This window comes from Dendrobates tinctorius, unplaced genomic scaffold (genome assembly GCF_039654945.1).
Source record: "Dendrobates tinctorius isolate UK_male_01 unplaced genomic scaffold, ASM3965494v1 ptg000211l, whole genome shotgun sequence".
NCBI classification, from domain to species: Eukaryota; Metazoa; Chordata; class Amphibia; order Anura; family Dendrobatidae; genus Dendrobates; species Dendrobates tinctorius.
In genome coordinates this window covers 23,933,202-23,956,500 of record NW_027361878.1, presented here as the reverse complement: position 1 = coordinate 23,956,500, position 23,299 = coordinate 23,933,202, and the positions used below count along the sequence as shown (strand labels likewise).

General features: G+C 49.3%; 1 protein-coding gene across 5 annotated transcripts in view; it reads right to left on the bottom strand.

Moving 5' to 3' along the window:
* The window catches only part of TAF6L (TATA-box binding protein associated factor 6 like), a 66,332-nt gene that overhangs the window by 11,112 nt on the left and 31,921 nt on the right, over positions 1 to 23,299 (bottom strand). The window lies entirely within an intron of this gene.

The window sequence follows — 23,299 nt, the reverse complement described above, 5'->3', positions numbered from 1 at the left end:
ATAGAAATACATGCAGCTACAGACTCGTGCGAGATTCTTGCAAGTATGACACCGGCATTAAACGCAATCTGTTTAATTTTAAAAAAAAAAATTGGAAAAAAAAAAATAGAGTGGGCTCCTGCGCAATTTTCTGCTCCAGAGAGGAAAAGCCATCGACTGGGGGGGTGTCCATATTTATAGCCTAGGAAGGAGTTAATACCCATAGATCTTCCCTTCTCTGACTCTTAAAATAGAGGGACTATGGATATTGCCCCCACCCCCCCAGGCTACAAACACCAGCTCACTGCCACCCCAGAAATGACGCATCTCTAAGATGCGCTAACTCCGGCACTTAGCCGCTCTCTTCCCACTGCCTTGTAGCGGTGCCATATAGGGTAATATTTGTGGGGTTGATGTCACCTTTGTATTGTAAGGTGACATCAAGCCCGGCTTAGTAATGGAGAGGCGTCAATAAGACACCTATCCATTACTAAACCTATAGTTGTTAAGGTGTTAAATAAAGAGACAGCCAGAATAAAGTGTTTTAATGAAACACTACACAGTTTCCCATCTTTATTGTACTCTTAAGGCCCCGTCACACTAAGCGACCTACCAGCGATCCCGACACCGATATCAAGGTGTCAGGATCGCTGGTAAGTCGCTATGTGATCGCTGGTGAGCTGTCACACAGACCGCTTCAGCAGCGATCAGCACAGCGACGCCGAGCATGCGGCATCGCTGTAAAAAATAAAAAAAATAAAAAATATAGTTATTCTCACCTTCCGACGTCCCGTTCAGCCATCCTCTCTCCACGCTCCGGTCCCAGTGATCCTTTGCACGAATGACTGCGAGACTTTGTTATCCCTCGAGACCGTGACATCTCGCGGTCATTCGTGCAAAGGATCACTGGGACCGGAGCGTGGAGAGAGGCAGGATGACTGAACAGGACATGTCGGAAGGTGAGAATAACTATATTTTTTATTATTTTTTACAGCTGATCGCTGGTCTCCCGCCTGTCACACACAGCGATGCGTGCTGGCCAGCGGGAGACCAGCGACCAAAGAAATGTCCAGAGGTTTCTTCCAGCGATCAGCGATACCGGCAGGGGGGCCGCTCGCTGATCGCTGTCACACACAGCGATCTCGCTGGTGAGATCGCTGTTACGTCACAAAAGTTGTGACTCAGCAGCGATCTCGCTACCGAGATTGCTTAGTGAGACGGGGCCTTTAGGGCCCCGTCACACATAGCGATCTCACTAGCGAGATCGCTGCTGAGTCACAAGTTTTGTGACACAACAGCGATCTCACCAGCGAGATCGCTGTGAGATGGCGATCAGCGACCGGCCCCCCTGCCGGTATCGCTGTAGGAAAGCCCTGGACATTTTTTTGGTCGCTGGTCTCCCGCTGGCCAGAACGCATCGCTGCGTGTGACAGGCGGGAGACCAGTGATCAGCTGGTAACTAATGTACACATCGGGTATCTAAGGGACGCACGTCCCTTAGATACCCGATGTGTACTTTAGTTATCAGCTCCCCGCATCGGCGCACTGGTAACTAACGTACACAGCGACGCCGTGCTGATCGCTGGTGAAGCTGTCTGTTTGACAGCTCACCAGCGTTCCTGACACGTTTATATCATTGTCGGGATCGCTGGTGAGTCGCTATGTGTGACTCCAGCTTTAATTCCTGCGACGCCCTCGATCACCAGTAAAAAAAATAAAATAAACCAATAGTATACTCCCTGTTCCGACGTAATCCATTTAATAACAAGTGTCCCACGATGATCTCCCCTATAGGGCTGTCACATCAGGAGATGTGACCTCTCTACAGGGCCTCCAGTGACACACTGACAAAAGATGATGGCTCCTGCAGTGTTATCACTGAGGGTTCACTGGAGTTCATGCTCTCACTTTACCACACTGCTGGTGAGAATTTTCCCACACAGTGGTGCCGCAAGCGATAGCATGAACTCCAGTGACCTCTGACAGCGGAGTGATCCACTGCGGGAGGATACCTGCCGTCATTGTATCACCAGAGGCCCCTGGAGAGTGGTCACGTTTGCCGATATGACAGCTCTACACGAGAGATCGTCGTGGTACACTCATTATTAAATGGATTACATCGGAACAGGGAGTATATATATATATATATATATATATATATATATATATATATATATGAGATTTTTGTGTACTCACCGTAAAATCTCTTTCTCTTAGCCTTTAATTGGGGGACACAGAACCTTGGGTGTTATGCTGCTGTCCACTAGGAGGCGACACTATGCATAATCTGAAAAAGATTAACTTAGGCTCCTCCTCTGCAGTATACACCCCTGGACGGCGTCAGCCTTCTCCAGTTTTTGCTTAGTGTCGCAAGGAGGCACACCTTTTTTCTTCCGTTTTTTTTTTTTTTTTTTACAGGTGATCGAGGGCGTCGGAGATTAGCTGTATGGAGAGTATGTACTGTATATGTGTTTTTGTTTTGTTTTACACTTGCACACTAGCCAGATGATGGGACTACTAATGTCCCATCATCGGCTAGCTGTCGTTGTAGCAGGCATAGCCGGTTGGGACTAGTAGTCCCATTGGACGATGCCTGCCTACATACAGGCGCGCGCGCACGCACGCACACACACAGATATTCACCACACACAGTCTCCGCCCACATATTCTTCCTCCTCCCTATCTGCAGCGTTTCTCGAACACAACTCCGCAGCAAAACCACAGATCTTTTTAAACCTGTGGCTTTGCCTGACTCAATGAAGTCAATGATTGCAGAAATGCTGCAGATCCGCAAAAAGAATTGAGTTGATTTTGTGACGCAGCAGCGATATCGCTATATGTGACACTTACGTGCGACCGGCTCCCCCGCTATCGCTGATCGCGCGAGAACGTCCTGGGCCGTTTCTCGGCGGCCTCCTGCTGGCGCCGACAAGCGACGCGTGGACGTCTTCATCGCCGCGTCTGACAAGTAAGTAACGACCGCTGCTACGACGCTGGTGAGATCTGCCTGTTTGGCAGCTCACTAGCGACCATTTAGCGATCCTGACCGGGTTGTACTACAGTGTACTACACTGCAGATTTGATGCAATTCCACGCGTCCGAAAACACATCAAAATCCGCAACGTGTGCGCATAGCCTAACAGCACAGTCAGAACAGCTCCAAAAACGGCCGTAACGTTTGCTATAATAGACCGTTCAGGAGCGTGTACGGCAGTGATGCATCCCCAGACTGTACAGCTGCATAACTATACCATTCTGACAAACTGGTATTTAACTTTACCGATAACATACTGCACACCCCCATATACTAGCGCCCCTACATGCCCCCACTAACCAGTACCCCTACATATGACACCGGCGCATGCCCCCACACACACCTGTGCCCCTATATATGGGGACTTGTCGAATGAACGAGAAATAGCGTTCATTTGACTGATCTTCTACTCTCACTAACCAGAGAATATTTATAGAAACCGGTGATCACTAACCAAATGTAAGATAGGCCTGTGCGCTTTGAAATGCCCGGGCTAATTTAAAGTCCAACCGTGTTGGAACTCTCGTTTTCTGAATAAATAGACTGGAATTCACCCATCGAATGGGCACAGAGCTCATTTGTGAAATTATTTTTAACTGTTTTTAAAAATCATTGTTCCCGGCAGCACATCGTCCTGTCTAAATAAGACGTGCTGTTGAGAACAATAATACATTCCCTATCACAGAATAAGGGGCACTCAGCAAATAGAACGATTTGTTACAAATGTACAGATCTTATGCAAAAATCGTGTGTAAAAAGGAAGTCATGGGAGATTAAAAAAAAAAAAAAATTAAAAAAAGAGGCATCGGAAGAGCAAATAAAAATATTTAAGATAGAGAAAATAATAATGTAAAATTGAATAAATATCTCACTGTATATACAATCGGGAAAATAAGTATTTGATACACTGCGGATTCTGCAAGTTTTCCCACCTGCGCTCATTAGCTGTATTAATTGCACCGTGTTACCTGTATAAGAGACCTGTTTACACACTCAATCACACTCCATCCACTCCATTATGGCCAAGACCAAAGAGCTGTATAAGGACTAGAGTTCAGTGAATTTTTCAAGATTCAGTTACGATTATGATCGGTGGCGAATATTGTTTTTGCAATATTCGCTGAACACCATTGGAGTAAATGGAAGTAGAAATGACCGAATATGTCTGGAACCTATCAAACAATATAAATATGGAAATTCAGATTAGGCGACCGATTACGAACATATTTGCTCAACTCTACTAAGGACACCAGGGACAGAATTGTAGACCTGCAGAAGGCTGGGATGGACTACAGGACAATAGACAAGCAGCTTGGCGAGAAGGCAACAACTGTTGGCACAATTATTATAAAATGGAAGAAACACAAGACGACTGTCAATCTTTCTGTCTTTAGCTTTATGCGAGATCTCGCCTCAGGGGATAAGGATCATTCTGATAAAGGTCAGGAATTAGCCCAGAACAAGAGCCCCCACATTCAGCACCGGAGCATGCCTCCCACATTCCAGGGCCCCTACAATCGGCACCAGCGGGTTCCCCCCACATGCCAGGGCCCCTACATTCAGCACCAGCGTGTGCCCCCCACAGACCAGGGCCCCTAGGGACCAGCGCATGCCCCTACAGGCTAGGGCCCCAACAGACCAGCACATGCGTCAACAGGCCAGGGCCCCTACATTCGGCACCAGTGCGTGTCCCCACAGACCAGGGCGCCTACATTCGGCACCAGCGCATGCCCCCCCCACAGACCAGGGCCCCTACATTCGGCACCAGCGCGTACCCCCCCCCCCCCACAGACCGGGGCGCCTACATTCGGCACCAGCGCGTACCCCCCCCCCACAGACCGGGGCGCCTACATTCGGCACCAGCGCGTGCCCCCCACAGACCGGGGCGCCTACATTCGGCACCAGCGCGTGCCCCCCACAGACCAGGGCCCCTACATTCGGCACCAGCGCGTGCCCCCCACAGACCAGGGCCCCTACATTCGGCACCAGCGCGTGCCCCCACAGACCAGGGCCCCTACATTCAGCACCAGCGCGTTCCCCCCACAGACCAGGGCCCTTTCACTCGGCACCAGCGCGTTCCCCCCACAGACCAGGGCCCTTTCACTCGGCACCAGCGCGTTCCCCCCACAGACCAGGGCCCCTACATTCAGCACCAGCGCGTGCCCCCCACAGACCAGGGCCCCTACATTCAGCACCAGCGCGTGCCCCCCACAGACCAGGGCCCCTACATTCAGCACCAGCGCGTGCCCCCCACAGACCAGGGCCCCTACATTCAGCACCAGCGCGTGCCCCCCACAGACCAGGGCCCCTACATTCAGCACCAGTGCGTTCCCCCCACAAACCAGGGCCCCTACATTCAGCACCAGCGCGTGCCCCCACAGACCAGGGCCCCTACATTCAGCACCAGTGCGTTCCCCCCACAGACCAGGGCCCCTACATTCAGCACCAGCGCATGCCCCCCCACATTCCAGGGCCCCTACATTCAGCACCAGCGCATGCCCCCCCACATTCCAGGGCCCCTACATTCGGCACCAGCGCGTGCCCCCACAGACCAGGGCCCCTACATTCGGCACCAGCGCGTGCCCCCACAGACCAGGGCCCCTACATTCGGCACCAGCGCGTGCCCCCACAGACCAGGGCCCCTACATTCGGCACCAGCGCGTGCCCCCACAGACCAGGGCCCCTACATTCGGCACCAGCGCGTGCCCCCACAGACCAGGGCCCCTACATTCGGCACCAGCGCGTGCCCCCACAGACCAGGGCCCCTACATTCGGCACCAGCGCGTGCCCCCACAGACCAGGGCCCCTACATTCGGCACCAGCGCGTGCCCCCACAGACCAGGGCCCCTACATTCGGCACCAGCGCGTGCCCCCACAGACCAGGGCCCCTACATTCGGCACCAGCGCGTGCCCCCACAGACCAGGGCCCCTACATTCGGCACCAGCGCGTGCCCCCACAGACCAGGGCCCCTACATTCGGCACCAGCGCGTGCCCCCACAGACCAGGGCCCCTACATTCGGCACCAGCGCGTGCCCCCACAGACCAGGGCCCCTACATTCGGCACCAGCGCGTGCCCCCACAGACCAGGGCCCCTACATTCGGCACCAGCGCGTGCCCCCACAGACCAGGGCCCCTACATTCGGCACCAGCGCGTGCCCCCACAGACCAGGGCCCCTACATTCGGCACCAGGGCGTGCCCCCCACAGACCAGGACCCCTACATTCAGCACCAGGGCGTGCCCCCCACAGACCAGGACCCCTACATTCAGCACCAGCGCGTGCCCCCACAGACCAGGGCCCCTACATTCGGCACCAGCGTGTGCCCCCACAGACCAGGGCCCCTACATTCGGCACCAGCGCGTGCCCCCCCCCCCACAGACCAGGGCCCCTACATTCGGCACCAGCGCGTGCCCCCCCCCCCACAGACCAGGGCCCCTACATTCGGCACCAGCGCGTGCCCCCCCCCCCCCCCCACAGACCAGGGCCCCTACATTCGGCACCAGCGCGTGCCCCCCCCCCCCACAGACCAGGGCCCCTACATTCGGCACCAGCGCGTGCCCCCACAGACCAGGGCCCCTACATTCGGCACCAGGGCGTGCCCCCCACAGACCAGGACCCCTACATTCAGCACCAGCGCGTGCCCCCACAGACCAGGGCCCCTACATTCAGCACCAGCGCGTGCCCCCACAGACCAGGGCCCCTACATTCGGCACCAGCGTGTGCCCCCACAGACCAGGGCCCCTACATTCGGCACCAGCGCGTGCCCCCCCCCCCCACAGACCAGGGCCCCTACATTCGGCACCAGCGCGTGCCCCCCCCCCCCCCCACAGACCAGGGCCCCTACATTCGGCACCAGCGCGTGCCCCCCCCCCCCACAGACCAGGGCCCCTACATTCGGCACCAGCGCGTGCCCCCCCCCCCCCCCACAGACCAGGGCCCCTACATTCGGCACCAGCGCGTGCCCCCCCCCCCACAGACCAGGGCCCCTACATTCGGCACCAGCGCGTGCACCCACAGACCAGGGCCCCTACATTCGGCACCAGGGCGTGCCCCCCACAGACCAGGACCCCTACATTTGGCACCAGGGCGTGCCCCCCACAGACCAGGACCCCTACATTTGGCACCAGCGCGTGCCCCCCACAGATAAAGGCCCCTACATTCGGCCCATACACAGACTGCAGCCCCCCTCACCTCACACTCCTGGGGGTCTCCATAGCACATGACGCTGATCTCCAGGCTGCGGTCCAGTGAGGAGACCTCCGTGTAGTTGGCCGCCTGCTTCTTCACCAGGTTGATGCCTGTAGATGTGAATAGTAAAGTATGACCGCACAGGACACGCTCCCAGCCCAGGACCACCTCTGTGGTGTCTGCCGCCCTCGCACACAGACATAAGGGCGCTTACACCACAGGACTCAACTCTCACCCTTCAGAATCCCAGTCTCGGTACCGACCCACACGTGGTTCTGTGCAGGCGCCGCCATGTTTACTAATCAGGTAACGTCAACTTCCGACTTCCTGTCGCGCCGGCCGAGGAGGCTGATGGGAAATGTAGTCTGCGCTGCACTGTCTGTGTCTCTTCTGCTCATGCACATTCATTGCGGCAATGTTGCAGATTTTTCCCTCTTTGCATTCCAGTTTCTGAAACAGTTATCAATCTTATTTAGGTGCTGGGGTTTTCTGGTCTGTAGTGCACATCCATTAATCCGCCTCCATTCTGGATCTGATGAGGTTTCAGGATTCAGTACAGACAGTGTTCACACATAGAGGCGAGACACATGCGGTTTGCTCCAAATTGAATAAGTAAGCACCCACATTGGAGCTGAGTCATCATTACATTGTGCTTTTTGCCTAGTTTATTTCAAAGTCACTTTTTTCTGCGTTCGCCCGTCTTGTTTTTCCACCATTCTGGCCGGTGGTTTAGGCTTTTCCATCTAATTCATCGCTTGTAATATTTTTGTGCTGCAGTCCCTCCCCCTCTGAGTCATTTTATGTACATGCTTGATTTTTTTTGCTGAGTTTTTGCAAAACGTCTGATTTTTTTTTTTTTTTACTTTAAAGCGTTGCAAATAAAGTTCAAAACAAAATAAAGACCATTCTTGAATTTGCGCAAATATTCACAAACTGTTTGCCCCATTTTGATGAATTTGCCGCAACAAAACGACACCTAATATCACAAGGCAAAAAAAAAGAAAATTGCTTTTTTTTAACCCCTTAGTAACAGCCAATGCTTCGACAAATCCCAGTGATTTTAAGATTGTTTTGTTTCGTAACACATTATACTTCATGGTAATGGCAAGTTTAGGTTGATATGTTTTGTGTTTATAAAAAAAAATATCAGAAATTTGACAAAAATATAAAAAAAATTTGCAATTTTAAAACTTTGAATGATTATCCCTTTAACCCCTTCACCCCCAAGGGTGGTTTGCACGTTCATGACCGGGCCAATTTTTACAATTTTGACCACTGTCCCTTTATGAGGTCATAACTCTGGAACGCTTCCATTGATCCCGGTGATTCTGACATTGTTTTCTCGGGACATATTGTACTTCATGTTAGTGGTAAAATTTCATTCAAATAACTTGCGTTTATTTGTGAAAAAAAACGGAAATTTGGCGAAAATTTTGAAAATTTCGCAATTTTCCAATTTTGAATTTTTATGCCCTTAAATCACAGAGATACGGCACACAAAAAACTTGATAACTAACATTTCCCACATGTTTACTTTACATCAGCACAATTTTGGAACCAACATTTTTTTTTGTTAGGAAGCTATAAGGGTTAAAAGTTGACCAGCGATTTCTCATTTTTACAACACCATTTTATTTTTAGGACCACATCACATTTGAAGCCACTTTGCGGGGTCTATATGATAGAAAATACCCAAAAGTGACACCATTCTAAAAACTGCACCCCTTAAGGTGCTCAAAACCACATTCAAGAAGTTTATTAACCCTTTAGGTGAGTCACAGGAATTTTTTTGAATATTTAAAAAAAAATGAACATCTAACTTTTTTTCACAAAAAAAATACTTCAGGTTCAATTTTTTTTATTTTACCAAGGGTAACAGGAGAAATTGGACTGCAAAAGTTATTGTGCAATTTGTCCTGAGTACGCTGATACCTGATATGTGGGGGGGAACGACTGTTTCGGCGCATGGCAGAGCTCGGAAGGGAAGGAGCGCCGTTTGACTTTTTCAATGCAAAATTGGCTGGAATTCAGATCGGACGCCATGTCACGTTTGGAGAGCCCCTGATGTACCTAAACAGTGGAAACCCCCCACAAATGACACCATTTTGTAAACTAGACCCCCCAAGGAACTTATCTAGATGTGTGGTGAGCACTTTGAACCCCCCCAGTGCTTCACAGAAGTTTATAACGCCCGGACGTGAAAATAAAAAAATTTGTATTTTTTCCACAAACATGATCTTTTAGTCACCATTTTTTATTTTCCCAAGGGTACCAGGAGAAATTGGACCCCATAAGTTGTTGTCCAATTTGTCCTGAGTATGCTGATACCCCACATGTGGGAGAAAGAGAAAACTACCGTATGGACACATGTCGGGGCTCGGAAGGGAAGTAGTGACGTTTTGGAATGCAGACTTTGATGGAATGGTCTGCGGGTGTCATGTTGCCTTTGGAGAGCCCCTAATGTACCTAAACAGTGGAAACCCCCCACAAATGACCCCATTTTGAAAACTAGACCCCCTAAGGAATTTATCTAGATGTGAGGTGAGCACTTTGAACCCCCAAGGGCTTCACAGAAGTTTATAATGCCAGGGCATGAAAATAAAAAAATCGTATTTTTTCCACAAACATGATCAATTAGTCCCCAATTTTTTTATTTTCCCAAGGGTAACAGGAGAAATTGGACCCCAAAAGTTGTTGTCCAATTTGTCCTGAGTACGCTGACACCCCATATGTGGGAGAAAACTACTGTATGGACACACGTCGGGGCTCGGAAGGGAAGCAGTGACGTTTTGGAATGCAGACTTTGATGGAATGGTCTGCGGGTGTCATGTGCGTTTGGAGAGCCCCTGATGTACCTAAACTATTGAAACTCCCCACAAGTGACCCCATTTTGGACACTAGACCCCCCACGGAACTTATCTAGATGTGTGGTGAGCACTTTGAACCCCCAAGTGCTTCACAGAAGTTTATAACACTCGGACGTGAAAATAAAAAAATCATTTTTTTCCACAAAAATGATATTTTTGCCCCCAATTTTTTATTTTCCTAAGGGTAACAGGAGAAATTGGACCCCAAAAATTGTTTTGCAATTTGTCCTGAGTAGGCTGATACCCTACATGTGGGGGTAAAACACTGTTTGGGCGCATGGCAGAGCTTGGAAGGGAAGGAGCACCATTTGACTTTTTCAACTCAGAATTGGCTGGAATTGAGATCAGACGCCATGTTGCGTTTGGAGAGCCCCTGATGTGCCCAAACAGTGGAAACCCCCAATTCTAACTCCAACCCGAACCCCAACACACCCCTAACCCTAATCTCAGCCCTAACCCTAACCCTAGCCCTAACCCTACCCTAACCCTAATGGATAAATGGAAATACATACATTTTCTTTTAATTTTATTAGTTTTCCCTAACTAAGGGGGTGATAACGGGGGGTTTGATTTACTATTTTTATAGCAGGTTTTTATATTTGGCAGCTGTCATACGCTAAAAGACGCTTTTTATTGTAAAAATAGTTTTTGCATCACCACATATTGAGAGCTATAACTTTTCCGTATTTTGACCCACCAAGTCATGTGAGGTCTTATTTTTTTGCGGGACGAGTTGATGTTTTAATTGGTACCATTTTCGGGCACGTGACATTTTTTGATCGCTTTTTATTCCGATTTTTGGGACGCAGAATGAATAAAAACCAGCGTTTCATGAATTTCTTTTGGGGGGGTGCGTTTACACCGTTCCGCGTGCGGTAAAATTGATAAAGCGGTTTTATTCTTCGGGTCAGTACGGTTACAGCGATACCTCATTTAGGTCGTTTTTTTATGTTTTGTCGGTTTTATGCAATGAAAACTATTTTATATAAAAAATAATTATTTTTGCATCACTTTATTCTGCGAGCTATAACTTTTTTATTTTTTTGCGGATGATGCTGTGTGGCAGCTCGTTTTTTGCGGGACAAGATGACGTTTTCAGCGGTACCATGGATATTTATATGCGTCTTTTTGATCGCGCGTTATTACACTTTTTGTTTGGCGGTATGATAATAAATCATTATTTTTTGCTTCGTTTTTTATTTTTATTTTTTAAGGGGTTCGCTAAAGTGGTTAACTAATTGGACAGTTTTATAGGGCGGGTCGTTACGGACGCGGCGATACCTAATATGTGTACTTTTATTGTTTTTTTATTTCCAAAAAATGGATTTATTTGGGGGAATATTTTTTTTTTCTAATTTATTTGGCGATTTTTTTAAAATTATTTTAACACTTTTTTTATTTTTTTTAACTTTATTAAATAGTCCCAGGTGGGACATCACTGTCCTGTGACAGATCGCTGATCTGTCACATCACAGATCACTGTGACAGATCAGCGATCTGTCACAGGCAGTGCTGAAGGCTTCCTCATGCCTGCGCTTTGCAGGCACTGAGGAAGCCAGCTTCCTGCAGGCCCCCGAAGGCCCCCGTCGCCATCTTGGATTCGGGGGCCTGCAGGAAAGGAGCCCCCCGCAGCAGCGCTGCACATTGCGCTGCCCTGGGGGGCTCAGGGAAGCACGGAGGGAGCCCCCTCCCTGCCGATGCTTCCCTTTAACCCCCGGTACACCGCGATCATGTTTGATCGCGGTGTGCAAGGGGTTAACGTGTCGGGGGCGGTCCGTGACCTCCCCTGACACATAGTGCCGAGTGTCAGCTATGATAATCAGCTGACACCCGGCCGCGATCAGCGGCGCTCACCACGTGGGCGCCGCTGATCGCGGTAGACGTACTTTCCCGTCCATGGGCATAGGGGCCCGGGTCCCATGGACGGGATAGTACATCGGATGTCAGGAAGGGGTTAAGGTCTAGATCACACGTGAGGAATATGGCCGAGTCTCGCATGTTAATACCCGGCACTCAGGAGAGAAGCGTGCGGCTCCACGTATTGCTATGCGGCTCAACGCTCTGATCTGAGTGCCGGCGACAGTGCTGGGTATTAACATGCGAGACTCGGCCGTATTCCTCGCATGTGTGATCCTGGCCTTATACAGATAGTCATACAATAACACCACTAAAAAGCTCCGGCAAGTGTCCAGGATTGCAGAGCGGCACTGGAAGAAAACAAATTTGCAAGATGACTTCACCACATTCAAACAGGCAACACTCGATTTCAAATCTGCCCTCACCTCTGCTAAACAGGCCTACTTCACAACCCTCATATCTTCCCTATCCTACAACCCCAAACAGTTATTCAAAACCTTTAACTCTCTCCTCCGCCCACCACTGCCTCCTCCAGCCTCCCTCATCTCTGCCGAGGACTTTGCCACACACTTCAAAAACAAGATTGACCAAACAAGGCAAGTCTTCATCACTCAACCACCACAACCCCTTTGTATACCAGACCAATGCCCAAACCCCATAACCTCACTCTCCAACATCACTGAAGGGGAGCTTAATCATTTATTCTCCAAATCGCACCTCACAACCTGTGCACTCGACCCCATCCCATCCCATCCCACCTCCTCTCCAATCTCACCACCACACTTATCCCATCCCTAACCCACCTCTTCAACCTATCACTAACGTCCGATACCTTCCCTTCTGCTTTCAAGCATGCCACAATCACGCCTATCCTTAAAAAGCCAACCCTCGACCCAACCGCTATGTCCAGCTATCGCCCAATAACGTTGCTCCCATTCGCTTCCAAACTCCTGGAGCTGCACGTCCATGCTGAACTTTCCTCCCACCTCTCATCTAACTTGCTCTTTGACAATCTACAATCTGGTTTCCGCCCTCATCACTCCACTGAGAAAGCCCTGACCAAAATTACTAACAACCTACTTACAGCCAAATCAAATGGACAATACTCTATACTCCTGCTTCTAGACCTGTCCTCTGCATTCGACACAGGTGACCACTGCCTCCTACTACAGATCCTCTCCTCCTTCGGCATCAAAGGCCTTGCCCTATCCTGGATCTCCTCATACCTTTCCAATCGCACATTCAGCGTCTCCCACTCCCACACCACCTCCTCATCCCATCTTCTCTCTGTTGGAGTCCCCCAAGGCTCTGTTTTAGGACCCCTACTCTTCTCAATCTATACACTTGGTCTGGAGCAACTCATAAAGTCCCACGGATTCCACTACCACCTTTATGCTGAGGACACCCAGATCTACCTCTCTGGCCCAGACGTCACCTCTCTGCTGTCCAGAATCCCAGAGTGTCTATCAGCCATACCCTCCTTCTTCTCCTCTTGCTTCCTCAAGCTCAATGTGGACAAATCTGAACTCATCATCTTTCCTCCATCTCTCAGATCTTCCTTACCTGACCTAGCTATAAAAATTAATGACATCACACTTTCCCCAGTACCGGAAGTCCGCTGCCTCGGAGTAACCTTTGACTCTGCCTTGTCCTTCAAACCGCACATCCAAGCTCTTTCTACCTCCTGTCGCCTCCAGCTCAAAAATATTTCCAGAATCCGTCCTTTCCTCAACCCTCAGTCTACTAAAATGCTTGTGCATGCCCTCATCATCTCCCGCCTCGACTACTGCAACATCCTTTTCTGTGGTCTCCCTGCTAACACCATCGCACCTCTCCAGTCCATCCTTAACTCTGCTGCCCGACTAATTCATCTCTCTCCTTGCTACTCCTCCACTTCTCGCATCTGCAAATCTCTTCACTGGTTCCCATTCCCTCAGCATATCCAGTTCAAATTACTAATACTGACCTACAAGGCCATCTATAACCTGTCTCCCCCATATGTCTCTGAACTAATCTCCCGATACCTTCCCTCACGTAATCTCTGGTCCTCCCAAGACCTCCTTCTCTCCTACACACTTATTCGCGCCTCACCCAACCGCCTCCAAGACTTCTCCCGAATAGCCCGTATTCTCTGGAATTCTTTGCCCCAACAAGTCCGACTATCAACCACATTCGGATCCTTCAGACGGAGCCTGAAAACCCACCTCTTCAGGAAAGCCTACAGCCTGCAATGACCCTGCTACCTCCTTCTCTCTCACCACTACCGGAGATATCACCTCAACCAACACCGGAACTGCTGCAACCCACCAACCTACTGACTCTTTCCCCACCATCCTGTAGCATGTAAGCCCGAAAGGGCAGAGTCCTCTCTCCCCTCTATATCAGTCTGTCATTGTAAGTTTGTTTACTGTGAGTGATATCTGTAATTTGTATGTGACCCCTTCTCATGTACAGCACCATGGAATCAATGGTGCTATATAAATAAATAATAATATTACCACAGAAAAACATTAATAAATAACATTTCCCACATGTCGACCTTACATCAGCATAATTTGTAAAATGTTCTTTTATTTTGTTAGCCTTTTAGGAGGTTTAAAAATGTAGCAGCAATTTTTCATTATTTCATGGAAACTAACAAAATTATTTTTTTCGGGACGTATCCAGGTTTGAAGTGCCTTTAGGGGTCCTATATATTAGAAAACACCCAAAAGTGATACCATTTTAAAAACAGCACCCCCTTACATAGTGAAAACTGCTGTCTGGTAGTTTATTAACTCTTCAGGTGCTTTTCAGGTATTAATACAAAGTGGTATATCAGGAATGAAAAAGTTGATTTTTTTACCGCCTAAATGTCGCTGACTTCTGAACAGGCCGCTAGAGCCGGGAGACTCTAAGGCCGCTATTTGCTCGTGAATTGCCATGGCAAACATCAGGACCACACAATCATGATCTCAGGGTGCCGATGAGGATAAAGCGGAAGCCCCCACAGTTTTAAACATTTTTATGATATAATGACTATTGACAGCAGCATCTAAGGGGTTAAACAGACATGGACGGTACCAACACTGATCGTGGCAGATGCAGCAAGTTGTCAGCTATAGTGTACAGCCGACAGCTGCTGGATTGTCACCTGTATGGGGATGATATTCTCTTATTTCTCAGGTCAGCTAAAAGATGTATTGGCTGTCATTAAGGGATTAAAAAAAGCCAATGATGAATTGTGGCCATAGTCTATGAAGTGCTTCATCTGTAAGGCCTCGTTCAGATGTTCGTTTTTCACACATACGAGAACAGCGAGTGATCTGAGTGTCATCCGTTATTCTCATAAGAGGGGAAAAAAAAAGGAAAATGTTCCACCTCCTCCAATGTGACAGTCTGTGAAAATCAGACCGCACTCGGAAGTCATGCTAGGGCTGCGCGTTTTTCTCACAGACCCATAGACTTGCATGATTTTGATCCGACACTTGGATCAGTATCGGACATGTCCCTGCGATTTTAGGGTTCTTTTACACTTTGTGTGTTTTTTGCGGGCTGTATTGCCGTAATTTTCACAGTCTGCCGCAAAAATCTTCTTGGATCGCCATTTTTCTGTTTCGGATTAGGTTTTGAAAAGTTGGGGGGGGGGAAACACGGCGTTCCGAAAAGACATGCTTCCATTGTTTTTGCGGCACCATTGATTTCAATGGCGACCTTGTCCGTAAGCCGTGAAAAACATCGAGCAATCTCGGTATTTTTCACGGCCGTAAATACGTCCCTCATGGACATACTACGGCGTGCCGACGGATTTCTGCGGGCCCTTTTTGCGGCCCCATAGAAATCTATTGGGTCCGCAAAAACGGCCCGCAAAACACAGCAAGTGTCAAAGAAGCCTTACAAGGATCACTTGGTCCACGGAATATCACGGCCCCATAGAATATCACAGGTACGAGAGCCGTCAGTGAAGAAAACGGATAGCACTCATAGATGAGAAAACAGATGTCTGAATGAGGCCTAATTGTGATGAAACCACCTATGGCCTCCTTACATGTTCCCCCATGCATTATGATTTAGGTACAGATTATATTATTATAGGCATGGATGTTTTCAAAATAATAAGCGGAGGCGCAATCGCGTTCCATCACTTCCGTGCAATCCGCTCCGGAGGTCTGCGCCAGTTCTCAAAGCAAAAGTGTGCCCAGTCCGGATTTCAACAGGACCATGGTGATTGGTCAGGTGTCTAGAAAAATCGTAGTTACTTACCGATAACGGTATTTCTCTGATCCCATGACGGCACCACGGAGAGAGAGGGATCCGCCCTCAGGGACAGGAAACCTACAGATGAAAAAAGCGGTACCTCTCTCCCACATCAGTTGGTTTACAGAGCATTACACAGAACTTTCAGCTGCAACTCAAATGGTTATAAAAAATCCAAAATTAATCAATTTACTCAACTTAAGCTTAATAGAGGCACCGTGTGGCTAAGTACTAAGTTAACTAACTCACTCTAACGTGCACACCTGTGTGTGTGTGAAAGGGAGGGGATGTACGGGTGCCGTCATGGGATCAGAGAAATACCGTTATCGGTAAGTAACTACGATTTTCTCTATCCCCCATGATGGCACCACGGAGAGAATTACAAAGATTGTACATCTAGGGAGGGACCACCGCCTCCAGAACCCTTTTATCAAAGGTGAGATCTGAAGAGGAGGTCAAGTCTAGACGGTAATGTTTGAAACATGTAGAGGGGGAAGACCAAGTGGCAGCTCTACATATCTGATCTATTGAAGCACCGGCTTTCTCTGCCCAGGATGATGCCACTGCCCTGGTTGAAGGGGCCCTTATGTCCTCTGGGATGGCCGCCCCGCCGGAGGAGTAGGATAAGGTGATGGCTTCTCTTATCCATCTCGCTAGTGTGGACTTCGATGCCTTCTGCCCCTTCCGAGGACCCTGAAAACAGACAGAGCCCTATCCTTCCTAAATTCCCTCGTGGTTGTCAAATATTGGACCAGGCATCTTTTTATATCTAAAGTGTGTAACATCTCTTCTGTTTTGTTTTTGGGATCGGGACAAAAAGAGGGTAGGGAGATTTCCTGAGTCCTATGAAAGTGTGACGACACTTTGGGGAGATACGCTGGATCAGTTCTAAGAATTACCCTATCATCCAGGATTTGCGTGACGGGTGAGTGGGCCGACAAAGCTTGCATGTCACTAACGCGGCGGGCAGAAGTTAAGGCCACTAGGATGGAGGTCTTAAGTGACAATATTTTTAAGGGAATTTCCGTTAGGGGTTCGAAGGGAGGTTTGGTTAGAGCATTTAGCACTAGGTTTAGATCCCAGGATGGGGTGGTATGTAGAGAGATCGGTCTAGATCTACTTGAGGCTCTAATGAATCTCTTAACCCATCTATTTTTAGCTAGATCGTGGTTATCTAAAGCTCCCAAGGCCGCCACCTGTACTTTTAAGATGCTGGTAGCTAACCCCTTCTCCAACCCCCTTTGTAGGAATTCCAGAATTTTATCTACAGGGATTTCGCCCGTTGGGTCGGAGCCTGACACTGACATGAATTTCTTCCACACTTTGCCATATGCCTTGGTGGTTACTGGCTTTCTACTCTGTAGTAGCGTGGTTACCAAGTTTGATGAGAAGCCCCTATTGCTTAGGAGCTCCCTCTCAAAAGCCAAGCTGTCAGGTGTAGGTTTTTTATGTGTGGGTGATAAACTGGACCCTGGCATAACAGGTCTGGATTTTCTGGTAGAACCCAGGGGTCTGTCACGGACATTCTTCTCAGCCAGGAAAACCATATTCTCCGTGGCCAGAAGGGCGCTATTACCACTACTGTCGCCTTGTCCTCCTGTATTTTCCTCAGTACTAAGGAAATGAGCGATATTGGGGGGAAGGCGTAGGCCAGATGATAATCCCAGGGTATCGTGAAAGCGTCTAGGGCTACTGGGCCCTCCGGGGATCGATCGAGCAGAAGGTTTCCAGCTTCCGGTTCTGACTGTTCGCAAATAAGTCTATTTGTGGCCGGCCCCAGAGTTTCACGATTTGATTGAAGATTAACTGGCTTAGTTCCCACTCCCCGTTTTAGACGTGTCCTGCTTAAAAAGTCCGCCGTTTGATTTCTGCACATTTTATGTGGAGAGCTGTCAAGGATTGTAGATTGTGCTCTGCCAGCTGGAAGATGGATTTTGTTACCTCCATCAGAGGTCGAGATCTGGTGCCTCACTTGTGGTTTAGGTATGCCACCACTACCTGGTTGTCTGAGAAGACCCTTGTGTGATGGGAACGAAGGGATTCCAGAAAATGATTGAGAGCTAGTTTTACTGCCAGCAGCTCCCTCATATTTGAGGAAGCGGACTCTCTTCCCTGGTACCAGGCCCCCTGTGCCACTTGGTTGTCTAGATGTGCACCCCACCCCCAGGGGCTTGCGTCTGTGGTTAGGATCTTTGTTGCCGGCAATGTCCAAGGCACCCCCTTGACTAGGTTGGCTGGATTTGTCCACCACTTCAAGGAATGTTTTGTCTCTGGTGAGATGTTTAACTGCCTGTCTAAATTCCCGTGTAAGGAAGTGTTTGCGTCTAGTATTTCCCATTGTAAGTCCCGCGTATGGCTCTGAGCCCACTGAACTGCTGGCATGCAGGCTGTCATGGATCCTAAAGGGCATGTCACACTAAGAGATATCGCTAGCAATATCGCTATAACTAGTGACGTTATAGCGATATTGCTGAGTGTGATACTTACCTACGACCGACTCCCCCGCTGGTTAACGCTGATCGCGCGAGAACAGGCTGGACTGTTTCTCGTCGTCAGCTTCCTGCAGCGCTTCCTGCTGTGAGGACGAGCGACGCGTGGAGCCGGGCGGGAGGACGCAGGATCGCCTGGTGTGACAGGTAAGTAGCGACCCCCGTCCCCAGCGATGTCGCTAGTGAGATCTGCCTGTGTGGCAGCTCACTAGCGACCACTTAGCGATGTACCAGCGATCCTGACCGCGTCATATCGCTGGTCGGGATCGCTGGTACATCGCTAAGTGTGACAGTACCTTTACAGTGACATCGCTTTTCTTAAGGTAGTGTTTGGGGAGGTTATCATTTGGGATGTCATTTGTGTCATTTTTTGAACCTTTGTCTGTGGAAGGTAACATTTCTGTTCGATTGAATTTAGTGTTATCCCTAAATACTCCTGCACCTGATCTGGTATGAGTTTGGACTTGGGCAAGTTTAGCATCCACCCTAGGCTCAGTAGGGCCCTCATCACTATGTCCAATTGTTGTTTGCAGTGTTGGGAGGTAACCCCTATTATTAAGAGATCGTCCAGGTATGGGACTATCAGAATGTTTTGCTCTCTTATGTGGGCCATTACTTCCGACATTACCTTCGTAAATACCCTTGGAGCAATAGCTAGCCCGAAGGGGAGGGCTCTGAACTGATAGTGTTTCACCTCCCCCTGAATCGTCACTGCCACCCTGAGGTATTTCCTGTGGTCTCTGTGAATAGGCACATGATAATATGCGTCCCTCAGGTCTAATACGGCCATGAAGCAAGCTGGGGGAAGCATTTATATACAAGATTTTATCGTCTCCATTTTGAAGTGCTGAATTTCTAGAAATTTGTTCAGCCTTTTGAGATTTATGATCACTCTGTACGAACCGTCTGGCTTCTTGCGAAGGAAAAGAGGGGAGTAGAAGCCTTTGCCCCGGTCTTGGTAGGGGACTTCCTGTAATATGTTTTTCTCCCTTAGGTTCGCTATTTCTTTTTGTAGAGCCAGCTGCTCTTGTGACGACCTTTGAGGGGTTATTATGAAAGAGTTGCTTGGAAGGGAGATGAATTTTAGCCTCAGACCTTCCTTTATTATGTCCAGTATCCAACCACTTGCGGATATTTTCTCCCAGGCCTGGAGAAAGTATGATAATCTTCCCCCGACCCGGGGAGTACATTCATTGTGGCATCTTGTTGTCGGGGGGTTTGTTAAACATAAACCCCTTACTCTTGTTCCTTCTGTCCTCCCAACTTTCTTTGTTCCCTTTTGGGGGTTTACGTTGCATAAACCTCTTGCTCCGAAAGGGTCGTCTGTATGCCTGGCTGGGGAACCCGGGAAAGGATTTTTTCTTGTCCCCGGCCTTGTCTAAAATGTCGTCCAGTGTTGGACCAAACAAGAATTCCCCCTCGCACGGGATTGCGCACAATTTGGTTTTTGTCTGCAAATCTCCCGGCCAGCACTTCAGCCATAAGGCGCGTCTTGCGGCATTTGAAAAGGCCGCTGTCCTGGCTGCCAGTCTGGTTGAGTCTACCGACGCATCTGCCAGAAACGCTGCTGCTCCCTTCATTACGGCAACTGACTTCTGTATCGTTTCTCTCGGGACTGTCTCCTTTATTTGAGAATCTAAATGGTCCAGCCATACCATCAGGGCCCGTGCTGTACATGTGGCTGCTATGGCTGGCTTTAGCCCCCCTCCTGCTGCTTCCCAAGCATTTTTTAAAAAGGTTTCAGCCTTCTTGTCCATTGGGTCCTTCAGGGTGCCCATGTCTTCGAAGGGCAGGGCAAACTTTTTTGAGGCCTTTGCAACAGCTACGTCTAACTTAGGAGCTTTGCTCCAAAAGGAGCAGGCTGGGTCGTCAAAGGGGTATTTCCTCTTTGGTGTTAGGAGGACTTTTTTGTCTGGCTTTTTCCACTCTCGCTTGATGAGGGAGTGGATTTTTTCATTAATCGGGAAAGCCCTCCGTTTCTTTTGCTCTAGCCCTCCGAACATTATGTCTTGGGCCGTTTTCTTGGGGCGTTCGTCTACCAGCCCCATAGTTGTCCTCACAGCCTTTACCAGGGCGTCCGTCTCCTCAATGGGAAAGCAGCTGCGTCCCCCTTCTGATGATGATGAAGAGGATTGGGAGGATGAGGAATCACTTGAGTCGGATAGCTCCTTTTCTGACTCACTGGTGCTCGACTCTGGGGATCTATGCCTGGACCGGCGTTTCTTTTTTGAGGACCTGGCGCCCTTAAGGGCGTCTTCAACCTGGGTTTTTATAAACGTTCTGAGGTCTAGGGCAAACCCTGGGGATTCTTCCTGTATCGTCTGCTCTATGCAAGCCGCACAGAGCTTTTTCTCCCATTTAGGGGGTAATTCCTCCGTACATATAGCACATACCACATGTTTAGCTTTGGTTGTTCATTTACGCCCCTGCAAGAGAAAAAAATTAAATGGTCGCAATTTAGCAGATGGCATTCACGGAGATCACTCACCCTCCTGTGGAACGAATGATACCGTCTCAGGCGTAGGGATTATTTCCACTGCTGCATCCACTTCTGGCTGCGCCGCCATGGTGGAGCTTTGGCTGCACCGCGATCTCGTGTGACCGCTGCTGCTGCACTGCTGGTGCTGTTCTTGCGTTTGCTGAGGTCCCTGCTTCGGGGACCGCCGCCGTGTCTCCTTCTGTGGTTTCCCACTCATGGTGACCGCTTTCCCCTCTTTTCCCCTCTTTTTTAAACTCTTAGAGGAAAAAGAAAATTTTTTATTTTTTTTTAATTTACCGCCGCTGCCCCCTTCCCAGGGATCACCGCGCTCCCGGAAGTCCGCGGCCCGCCGGATATCTCGCGCATGCGTACCGCGAGACTACCCAGCGGTGCACTGCGCGCCCTAAGGGAGCAGACATGGCGCGCGTGTCCCCCGGTGTACCGCGCGTCCCGCCGGCCTCCCGGCGCTGCACACCTGGCTCCGGGGGCTGCTGCCGCCCCACTGTGTGCCGCAGAGGCCCGCCCGGTCCGTGGCTCTCGATGGGCCCCCACCTCCGCCCTGGTATGGCAGGCTCTGCCGTATGGTCCTCGGTGACCGCCGCCACCTGCCCGGCCCCTTATCAGATCGGCTGGGCTCTCCAGTAGTGACCGCCGTCACTAACTGCAGGAGGCCCCCCTTTTTTTTTTCCTCTTCCCCTTTTTCCTGGGATCGGCAGGCTTCCAGGAGTCTTCACTGCCTTTCCCCACTCACCCTCAAGGCCCGCCGACCCCGATGGTGGTGCTTCGGGGGGGAGCCTGTTCAAGGCCTCGATCCAGCCGAGGCAGGGCGCCCCCCTGCCTTATTGCCGGACTGGATCGGTCCCCGGATCCTGCGACGACTCCAGGTACATGCTGTAGGTTCCCCGTCAGGGACAGGAAATCAACTGATGTGGGAGAGAGGTACCGCCTTTTTCATCTGTAGGTTTCCTGTCCCTGAGGGCGGATCCCTCTCTCTCCGTGGTGCCGTCATGGGGGATAGAGAAAGTGCATTATCGGATATTTTCGCAGGCACTGCCAGTGGAGCCAGCACAGACCTACTGAGAGAGCATCCTGCGCTGCATCTATGGGGGATAATAAAAGGGGGCTTTGTTCCATGCCTACAAAGAAAACGTTTTTAGCTTTGACAACCCCTGTAATCAAAGATTATCTTTATTTATTATGATTTGCTTATATAGCACCATCATATTCTGCAGCGCTTTACAGACATTATTATCTCTGTCCCCATTGGAGTGTGGGAAGAAACCCACGCAGACACAGAGAGAACATACAAACTCCTTGCAGATGTTGTCCTTGGTCGGATTTGAACCCACGACCCCAGCGCTGCATTGGATCAGTGTAACCACTGAGCCACCCAAAGATGTCTGCATATACCCCAAAGAACAATGTGCAGCATGGCACAATAATCACGACAACTGACAGGAGCTTCCCTTCAGGCGTATGTGTACATGGGACAATTCCGAAGTAAAATTGGCAGCGGTGCTTAACTCTTTGGTGCCATTAGGCCACATATTCCACTCTCTCTGTATCAAAAGGTGACATCTGGAATGACACCGGTAGCATAAATTGACATGCTGAGCATTTGAAAATTGCAGCACAAGTATTTTCTGCATGTGTGCATGAGATGTCGTAAAATTGCACACAGATCGCTGCTACTGTTACATACCAAGGAGATTCTGTCCGGAAAGAAAATCTGCTGCGTATCTGCCCTGTGAGGACATTCCCTAAGATTGGAGCTCTGTTGTGGCTTACTGCATGCAGTCTGATGTCATGTCCCCAAAATATAAGGTTAGAAGCGATAATGCACAACTTGTTTTCTAACATTATCGCAGGATATACTGTAAATGATATGGAAATAAAGACTCGGGGGTTATCCATGGCCATTATTTTCAGGGCTGCAATAATCTGATTTTTACCCAGGGACATGTATGTTTGCATGTAGTACATTTTATATATATATATATATATATATATATATATATATATATATATATATATATATATATATATATATATATATATATATGTGTTATATAAAAAAAAACCAATATTAATAGTAACAATAACTGCCTAGCCAAACCAAATTTCTAAGTCTTTGGATCTCAGAATACATTGCAAGACTCCACCAACCACC